This window comes from Abrus precatorius, unplaced genomic scaffold (assembly GCF_003935025.1).
Source record: "Abrus precatorius isolate BTA unplaced genomic scaffold, Abrus_2018 Scaffold7, whole genome shotgun sequence".
NCBI lineage: Eukaryota > Viridiplantae > Streptophyta > Magnoliopsida > Fabales > Fabaceae > Abrus > Abrus precatorius.
Window position 1 is genome coordinate 9,647,984 of NW_020874417.1, and position 11,409 is coordinate 9,659,392.

An 11,409-nucleotide genomic window follows, 5' to 3' on the forward strand; every position below is an offset into this window, starting at 1 on the left:
TAAAAAAATTGTAATTGTTACTTTTTTTTCTAAATTTTATTAAACAATCAAAGTATGAAAATAAGTTTTAAAAACAAAAAAAGAATAGTATTTTTTTTATAAATAAATTATTCCTTTAATTTAAATTAAAAAATACTGTATTTCTAAAGTTGTGTTTTTTATTTCATAAATATTAAAAATAAAATTTCTTATAAATTATAAAAAATTAAAATAAAGCTAAAAAAATAATTATAAATTTACAAATAGCATAAAGTATGACTTGTTTTATTTTAGAGTAAAATACATGTTTCTAAGGTTAAAATAATTTTACACAATAAATAAAAAGATAACCATTTTATTTAACATAAGTTGTAGTATGTTAATACATTTTTTATGTGTAAAGGACTCTGAACTCATATTTGATTTTAAGTTTTTCTTTTAAAATCTTTTTTTCAATGTTTTATTCAATAAAATTTGGTAGCGATTCTCAATCATCAATTTTTCTAAAGCTAACTATAACTATTTTCTATTTGTTCCTTTTTTGTCTAGGCGGTCTACATCTTATGATGATATTAGTTGCGACAGATGACAACTCCACTAGAAATATTTTTAAGAGTCAAGTTTAATCTAATTAATTGTACAATATTTTTAACATTTTTAATATTTATTTCACTCTTATTGTTTGTGTATTTATTGTGTTTCACTTATTTTTTATTTTTGTATATATTTGATATTGCTTTTTCTCTTGCTATATTGTGAAACTTAGGATAAAGCACTCTTGTATATTTTTTATTATTTGTTTATCAATGTAAAATGGGTAGTTAACATGGTAAAGGTTTGTATGTTCCTTACATACATCACTAACACTTATCTCACACATATTTGGGCTCTATACTTGAGCTTGTGTGAGCCTAGGAGTAGAAGGTACATTGTTATTGAGGGGCTTAATGCTCACTTAAAATTCATTGAGTTATCACTCATTGTTACTAATATCATGGCTTAGTCATATTCAAAGGGAAAGTTTCTACTTCTGGCTAAGTCATAAGCTAGATCCTTATCATTTGATAAGGATAATTTAAAAATAATAAATTATTAGAAATCTAGATCTGTTGAGATATGTGAATAAAGTTCCACATTTTCTAGAATTGAAAAAAATCAATGGCATATAAATATGGTAGATATCTTCATAAGTATGAGACCTTTTGGTTGATGTCCAAAAAAAAATCACGAAGGCTTAGACCTAAAGTGTACAATATCATACTAGTATGGATATATAGTAAAAGTCTATACTATACTAATAAGTGGTATCAGAGCCTGGATCCCCAAGTAATGCCACGTGGAGTACACACCGTGAATCCTAAGTGATGAATCTCCCAACTAGGGCCATGGGAGGGAGCCTGGATCCCCAAGTACTGCCACGTGAAGTACACACCGTGAATCCTAAGTGATGAATCTCCTAACTAAGGCCAAGGGTAACTAGGGCCAAGGGAGGGCTACGCGCCTCCAGAGTGGGCTCTAGTGTTAAAAGACTTCATTCTTTGGTATTAGAGGACTTCGTTCAAGGAGGAGATTGTTAAAATGTGCGAACAAAGTCCTATATTTGCTAGAATTCAGGAGGATCAAAGACATATAAGTATGGTAGATATCTCCATTAGTATAAGGTCTTTTGGTTGTTGTCCAAAAATAAAACCACGAGAGCTTAGACATAAAGTGAACAATATTATACTAGGGTGGAGATATAGACTTTTGGTTGATGTCCAAAAATAAAACCATGAGATCTTAGACCCAAAATGGACAATATCATACTAATGTGAAGATACAGTAAAAGTCTCCATACTAGACTAGCAGGTGGAGGTGATACAAAGCAGAAAATAAACATAATCTTTTATCCCTTAAGAATTATCCTTCTAACAAAGAAATAAGATAAAAATAACCACACAAGAATATAATGTACTCCAAAACTGCAGGAAAAAAAACCACGGTTGTTGTCAGACAACTAGAGAATACCACTATATGAAAATCTTTACAACACATAAACTACTCTCCTTGCCCCCAATACACCCACACTCTCAAAAGCAAGTAATTAAATTAAATATCACAACACTATAATACAAAAGTATAAGAAAAGTCAAATACAAGCTTAAAATATTTTTGACTGGGTGCCTTAATACCATGGACTCAGGTCCATTATGTAGCCTTGTTAACTCACTTTCTTATTCATCCCAGGCAATGTAGGACTTCTTCCAACATACCTTGAGCAATGTGAAATTTCTAAGATATACTATTTTCATCAATCTCAACAATTTCTGACATGATTAAAATAGATACATCTTTCGTTTACATTTCCTACACTAGCAATCATTGTTTATACCAACAATCATACTTCACCATAAAAAATATACTCACTTAGAATTAAATTACTTCAAGAATTTTCTTTCAATGCACACTTTGTATCAATGTTAGTCAATGCCCGTGTGTAACTATAGATCCACTAGCAAAGACTCATCCTTTTTCTGTGGCAACACAGATATGCCATGATGATACTTAACTCATTTTTTACAAAACATCCTCTTCTCCCAAAACGAGAGAGACATCTAACTTAGAGTTTCTTTCTGATGCTTCTTCACTTGGACAATTTTTCGTTACATGTCCCAACTTTCCATATTTCCAACATATCATAGTCTTTCTATGGTTCTTCTTCCCATAAGACCCACTTCTAGCAACCATCACTGAGTTTGTTGAAATGATTTCGTCACTTCTTATTCTCCTTTCTTCAGAAAGAATCTTACTAACAACTTTATCAAAGCTCAGAGTTTCCTTGCCATACATCAAAATAGGCTTGATAAACTCATAGGAAGAAGGAAGAGACCAAATGAATTTCAATGCTATATCTTCATCTTCAATCTTGACTCTAATAACTTTTAATTCAAAGATAATCTCATTAAAATTACAAAGATGATTGGAGACTTTCATATCAACATCCATGCATAAGTTATGAAACTGCTCTTTCAACAATAGTCGATTTGAGATGCCCTTTGCTTGATATAAGCCTTTGAGTTTCTCCTAAAGTTCCTTAGTCGTTGACATCTTCTGCACATTTGCAAGAACATTTTTAGTTAAACACAAGCGAATTGTACTTGTAACTCTCAAATCTAGTTCTTCCCACTTCTCTTCCTCTGTGTCAGAAGTTTTCCCTTTCAACGCCTTGTATCAACACATCCTTGAGTGTTTGCCATAAGCCAAAATTGATCCTTCCACCAAATTTTGCTATGCCACATTTGACAACATTTGCAAATGACATTGTAACTTCAGCAACCAAGGATAATTTTCTAGCAATAAGGAATTAATCTTTTATGATGTGAAAGATCAGACTAATATAACCACAAAACACACTAAGAATATCTTACCGATCCATAAGCTCTGATACCATTGTTGGGAAAAGAAGAAAAGAAACATCATCTTTTACCCCTTGAGAATTATCCTTCTAACAAAGAATTAAGATAAAATTAATCACACAATAATATAACGTAAAAACTCTAAAATCGGAGAAAAAAAATCCATGGTCATTGTCTAATGACAACCAAAGAATAACACTATATAAAAATCTTTACAGCTCATAAACTACTCTCCTCACCCCTAATACACCAACACTCTCCAAAGCAAGTAATTAAACTAAACCTCACAACACTTTAATACATGAGTATAAGAAAAGTCAAATACAAGCTTAAAATATTTCTGACTGGGGTGCCTTGATACCATGAACTCAAGTCCATTATATAACATTGTTCACTCACTTCTTTGTTCATCCCAGACAATGTGAGACTTCTTCTAACATATCTTGAATAATATAGGATTTCTAAGATATATTATTTTCATCAACTCTAACAAGATCTACCTATAAAATTATGTACCAATAAATAGATATAGTGACCTCTAAAACTTAGAGTCTCAACCTTAACAAAATCTCACCATAAGAAGATGTTTTTCTTTCTTTTTTTCTTTTACTTTTGAGCTTTGTAACATTAAGCAATATGACATAGACCATTAAGCATAATATTTTTTTTTCAAAAAATAAGAATGAGAATGTCCTTATCATTTTAATAAATACCAAAATCAAAATTTATAGAAAACAAACAAAAATCAAATATATTTCTTTTACAAATTATCATATATTTCTTCATTAATTTAAAATCACATTCATAATCATGCATCCTATACATTTTGTACAAAAAAATTTCATATATTTTCTTATTAAAAAATGATCCATGCATCCACTTATTCAAAAAATAATTCATGCATTCATTCATATATTTATTTTCTTCAATATAATATGTATAGAGATGACATTTTAGAAGCACAAATCAATTGCGTTTTTCTTAATTATTTTTAAACTTACTTCTTAGAGTAGAAATATTTGAGGTTGTTCAAGATCATATTAGCAAATGAGAAAAATCAAGATTTTATTTGTTTATTATTGAGTTTGATTTAAATCATATCCATTTATGAGCATAGTTCTTTGTTCCAAAGTATATGTTGTTCTACACATTGCTAGTAGATGAGACATCATCTATTTAGGAGTGTATACTCCCTTAAAATAAAAGTCAACTACTTTTTGAGCTAATAGAAAACATATTTCTAATGTTAAAATTTGGAGACTCCTTAAATAATAAATAATTAAATAAGTATTTTCATTATAATTTTTAAAAAAAATAATATATATAAAATTAAAAAAAATAATGTCAAGTTTTACATCTTTACACTATTTGTGGGCAACTGTACCTATCGAAAAGTAATAAAAATGTTATCAAATTGAATTCCCTAAATATCATCTCATAGATACTATTTGCAATTACCAAGACTCGTGATTTAATTGTTTGAACTTATATAGTGCGTAAGAGAAATTTATAAAAGACTTAAATCAAAAAGAGTAATTAAATGAAAAAAGGATAACGTAACTATTAACAAAAAAACTATTGAGACAAATCTAAGATTTTTGGTTTCACCTTTCACCTGTTTATGTTTATTTTTAGTTTAATCTCAATCACGATTTTTCTATTATCGTTAATCACTCATATTAAAACTACTAACACTCAATAGTCATGCAATGTTAACATTATTTTTCCTAAATTATTACTCCCAATAAGCATGCAAGGCAAAAAGATAAGAGAAGTATAAATAGCCTATGTTTTGTTAATTTAATAACTAATTGAAAGAGAAAAATTAAGTTTAGTCTATTTAATTTTTTATCCTATTTTATCATATAGTTTCATAATTATGATATGTTGAGAGTGATCAATTTTAAATATATAAATATAAACACATTAGAGTAAAATTGATATAAAAAGAAAACTATAATTGTCATTAAATATAAAGATCAAATAAAGTGTGCAAAAAATCCACCTTAACTCTAGTTATGAATTTAACTACTCATAAGAAGAGAAAATGATTGTAAAGAAATTTATATTTATTCGAAAAGTAATGCAAATTAAGAGAAACCTTAAGAAAAATAGATGAGAAAAATTCTTATCTTTAAAAAGCATTTTTATCACTTGTTCAAATTCTGAAAATATATCTTAACTTTTTCTTTTTCTTTTTATTATATATATATATATATATATATATGTATGTTACATTTATTGCACTTTGTATAAATTTTGTTATGACACTTTATTTACTTATTGCATTAGTTTATTTATTTGATGATTTTTTCATTAGTTTATTAGTTGAAAATTAAATTATTATTTAAATAAATATAAAAGGTAGATAATACCAAATAATTCATACTTTAAATCAAATATTTAAAAATAAAGAAATTATTACTAAAAGGGACAACCCCTTGGTCATTTATTACATTTTGAAATGAAATAATTTAAAAAATAAAAAATATTAGTTGATAAAATTACAATAAATTTATTAATACTTTTATTGGTAATATTCCATCAATGACCAAAATACAGACAACTAAGACACATTGGTAAATATTTAGAATTCCACATGTTTCTTGTAATATTTTTTTAAAAGTACAGTTCTATATAATAATTAGTTTGGACAACAAAGAATAGATTTTGACAATGAAAAGATTCTAAACAACAATAAGAGTTTCAACAACATTACAATACTATCGCTTAAATAAATAAAATCACCTTATAGCAACCAAGCACAAAGGATAAAAGAATTCAATAGGTAAAAACTCCTTATCAATAATTATTTAAAAAAAACTAATTCAAAAAAGAAGTCATTCATAATTATTTATATAACTTTTTATACAATTAGTATTAATAATTTTAAAAATGAGTAGTCATATTTACTCTCACACATTAAAAATGACAACACTAATATTTTTATATGTACTACAATTTTTCTTTAGATATCTTCATTTTCTTCTTCTAATATCTCCTTTTCACTATATTTTTTTCTCCTCAAGATTCTTTTTTCAAAATTTTAGTTCCAACACAAATTATAATGAAGAAAAAATTATTATCTTAACTTAAACTTATTCATTTTCTAAAATCAACTGCAAGTGGACAATATGTAAAACTTTATTAAACATCTGTAATAAATAAAAATAGGAGGGCTGATATGTAAAAAAAGAAAAGTATTTTAAGGGTCAAAATTAGAAAATCGTTATAATAAAACGGTTTGTATATGTCATTGATTCTCATAAATAGAATTGTGATCTCCTTTATTCTTCTTCAACCTTCATTGTTGAGAGTGAGTGAGTGTTAGGGATTATTGATTTTGTCCTTAACAATATCACTTCATCTTTTACACTCAAGTAGCCTAAACCCCCTTCAAATTATTTCTATAGTAAATAAGTCATTATAAAGTTTCCATAAAACTTGCTAATTAAAAAGGATAAATTTATTAAGATAAGTAACAGTTCCTAAATTTAATGAGAGTTTACATTAGAAAAGATACTTGTATGGTATCCTAGTAGAAGTATGAATACGAGATACATCATTTTAAAACAAATTAGAGTTTAGATACATTAATATAATTTATGTGTATGAAAAAATAAAACTATAAATTTATCTATAATACATAACATAAAAATATTTTAAATAGTTATGAATAATAATAAAATATTTTATAGTAAACAACTAAATATTAATATCAAGTTTCACAATAAAAAATACAACTATGAAATAAGACTATGATAGTTGATCTCATTCTTTATTTATCTATCAGTTTTAACGAGAATTACAACCTCCAGTCTAAATTTGCTTAAACGAATTCAGCAAAAAATGATTTTTACTTAAGTCAAAAAGTTCATTTAAGTTAAAATTGTGAAAAATTTTAAAACTTTATTTTCTTTCTCTCTAAATTACAAAAAAATTTAAGAACCTTTATTTCTCATTAATGACTACTTAATTATTAAAAACTCTTATATATATCATCATACTAAATATTCTATAAATATATTGTTTAGTTTGCTGCTTGTATTAAGCATTAGTTAGGTAGAAGTATTTGAAATTGAGTTAAATTATTGAAAATGATGATATAAATTATAGGAACGATGACTTTGAAAAAATTGGTTGAAAAATAGTTGCAATATTACATGTTCTAAAACCCTTAAATTTTTGTGATATGACCATAAAGTATGATCACATAATCTTGCACAAAAATTTATCAATCTTTTTGTATTTAGAGAGGAAAAAGATGAAGATTTAAATTTTTTTGTAGTTTTGGCTTAAGTAAATTTGTTTTTTTGTCAAATTTACTTAAGTAAAATTTTTTTCACTTAAACAAATTTAAACCGCAAATTATAATTTTTGCTTAAACTGCTTATGATCCATATCCATATTGGCTAATGGAAGGACATGGTCATGTTGCCTCATGTTAGTACTGGGTTGGGAATGAAAAATCCAAATGCAAATGAAAAAAAGACAACTTACATTTGATTGGGTAAGTGATGAACGATTTGGGAATGCAATTAATTGGCGTGGTTGTAAAACGCTGTTAAAAATAGAGGGTGTCAACGTAATACTTTTTATGAATTTATTTTTAATTTAGAAAATTTGTTTAAGTCTGATAAATTATTCCAAACACAATTAATGGTTGACTCGTGCCTAAGAAAAATTTAATTTTTTCTACATAGATTTAAGCTTAAAATAATATTTTTCAGGTGTTTAAAAGTAATAAATTTAGTGAAAAATCGACACATTTAAAGAGTTTTTTAAGTAAAATTAGGATTTGAAGAAAAATGATTTTATTTTTTTATATTTGGATTGAAATTTGATATTTGGATTAGCCGATTTTGACAAAAAGAAGGTTTAAAATAATTTAATTGATTCAATTTATCTAAATTTCAAGAAAATATAAGAATTTAAGTTTTTTATACGGGAAAAATTAACAAAGATACAACATTAGTGTAATTTTAAATGTAAAATTCTTTAATTAAATCAGAAAATTTTTAAAAAAAGCACTCATATACACTAAACTAGAGAGAGTAAAAATACTATTGAATATAATATTATCAAACAATTCATTTATAGTACTTAAACTATCCCTTAATTCATTTAATACGCACCTATTCCAATTCTCTATTAAAGAACACTAAACCAGATAGATCACCATTTATGAAAATGAAAAATCACATATATTCCCCTTTTTAAATTTTATGTCCCATTTAGTCAATAATGCTAACGAGCAAAAGGTATTAAAAAAAATTCATGAGAACTTGGAGTAGTATTTTATACTATAATTCAAGAAATTTTGATTCAAGTTAAAATTATATTTTAGGATAAAAATATATAAAAACAATTGAACAATTTTAACATTAATTTTCAAACTCTTATTTTAAACTTCAATTTTAAAGTAGTTTTAGAAAGAAAAACAAGTCAGGCCTAACATTACATGAGATAAATGGAAGAGAACCTTATGTTTTTAGTTTTCTCATTTAACTAAATGGAATATCCTTATTTTTCAAGCTAATGATTCAAATGCTTATCATATTTCACTACCAAAAAAAATGCTTATCATATTTTTATTCTTTACGAAATCCAAGTAGGAACAAGAAAGATGCACAAAACCACAAAGTAGAAAAGGTCAAACAGGTGAATTTGATTCGAAAGTAGCCACTGAAAATCTGAAAAGAAAAGAATAATCTTCTGATTGCAAAGTTCTATGCACAAAAATCAGATTGGGTGCATTAGTAGACAACCTCCGAAAGATAAGGGTACCTCCAAAAATAAAAGGCTACTTCACGGGGCAATCAACCAATAAAACAGGCAAACATTGAAACAAGGGTCATGTGTTGTATTCACTACAAAACATATAATATCCCATCATGTACACTAATAACTAGGACTTTTTTATTTTTAAAATATTATTTTTAAACATGTTCTTTTAAACAAAATTAAAATATATCTTAATAATACTTAATACATAAATTGTCCTAGAAAGAAACAATTTGCAATCTAAATAATATTACTAACATTAGATAAATATCACCAATATTTTCTTCCGACTTATCGGTCATTTATGCTAACCTCATTTATTGCAGAATAAGATGCTCCAATAATTAATCCATAACTATTAAAATTTTTAGAATTGAATTGATTTTTTTGCAAAGTTATGAATATCTCTATTATGTGAATCTTTAAAAATTAGGCTAAAAAATTGAACATCATACTCTTTATTATTTATCACGCTTTAAGCTATTGTCATGGACAACTTGTATAACATCTCTTTAATTTCTCTGTTATTTGGCTGGCTTAACTATTGAAATATATTCTTCTGTAATTACAAAAATTGTATAGTTGAATAGATAACAATGCACATCGTTATTTACTATTGAAAGTAAACTCTCTTTATAGTATTTGTAACTTCACCAATATAATGAATAGGTATATAATAACTTTTAACCATTTATGTGATATTAATTTTATAATTGAGAAAAATATATTATAACCAAACAACTTCTCAATAAACATTTATACAAGAGTAGTCAATAAAACGCACAACATTTAGGTGATTTAATTTACATGATAAGTCGTGTTTTAGAAAAATGACTTATATTCTGTATAACTCGTGAACATATCATGTGCTCGTTAGTAATACAACTATACTTGTTTAAAGATTACACATTTGAAGTATGACTTATGTATTAGACTCAAGGCACACCAAATTTAAACAACTTACTGTTAAAATGAGTATACTCACCTTGCATGGAGTTTGCTTAACTGCAAGTTGATCCGACTTAATATAAATAATAAATCATTTCACCCTACTACAATTAATCACGTTTATTTGTTGAGATGAAAACATGATAAATGCCTCATGGTAGAAAACAAGTTAACCTACAACAGAAGGATGAAGAGAAGCTTCGGCTTACTAGAAGAGGACATTCATTAGACAATTGATTGGATCATCATTCTTTGATCTATGGCAGCAGCTGCTGCCTCAGTGAACTGAAACATGCTTCTCACTTCAAATTATTGGAGCAGTTCTATATTAGCAACCACTGTCATTGTTTTGCCCCAAGGCTAAGAATTTGTTTTAATGGCATTGACTAGTCAAACTTATTTTAGTATTATTAATACCTTACCTGGAATATCAGCGTTGTTTCCGAGATATTTACTGCTCATGGTATTTGCTAGTGTTTTAAAAACTAGATTAAAAATAAAGGTCTTTTCTTTAATTTACTGTTCATTAGTTTAATTATAATTAAGTTCATATTTTATATATATTAACTTTATGTAATATATTAATCAACAAACTAATGTAAAATAGAAGAACCAAGTTTCGCTAAATTTAAATTATCATAACATGACCATCGTAGGTCATGAAATTTTAATAATAAGAAGCCAAATGATAACAATCCATAAGAACTTCATGCATTGGTTTTTTGAGTGGATATTAATAAAGTTATAGAGAGAAATTATCTTTTAAGTGAATTTGAATCCGGATCTAAGTATTTATTGGCAAAAATTTATGGAAATAAATGTAGATGAGTACTTTATTATTTAATCTACTTCATACCAGCATGTTATTTAAAATATAAAACTAATTTTACACTCAGAGCCTTATAATTAATCACAAACTCAAATTATATTCGTATCCTCTCATCTTGAAACTGAAATTCTAGCTATCTTCAATTCTCTTTAGCTGTGTGCTTGGATTGCTGTAGCTTCATCATCTATGTTTGGTTGAGAAGTAGTTGCTGGTTAAGGTTTCCAGTGTGTTTGGATCAACATTCGTATCAGATGAACGCACATCAACTCCAACACAAGAAAGAGCAGCTTCTATATGATAGACGGAGCTTTGGATTTGGATTCTCTGTGAGCAGGTATTTCAGCAGTTATAGTAATATTTTAATACCGTTCATTTTTTCTCTCTCATTAATCTTAACCATTCAAAATATGTTGAAATTTGGCTGGAGAGGATCCAAATTCCGGAAGTGTGATGCCATTCACCGTAAATCCAAGC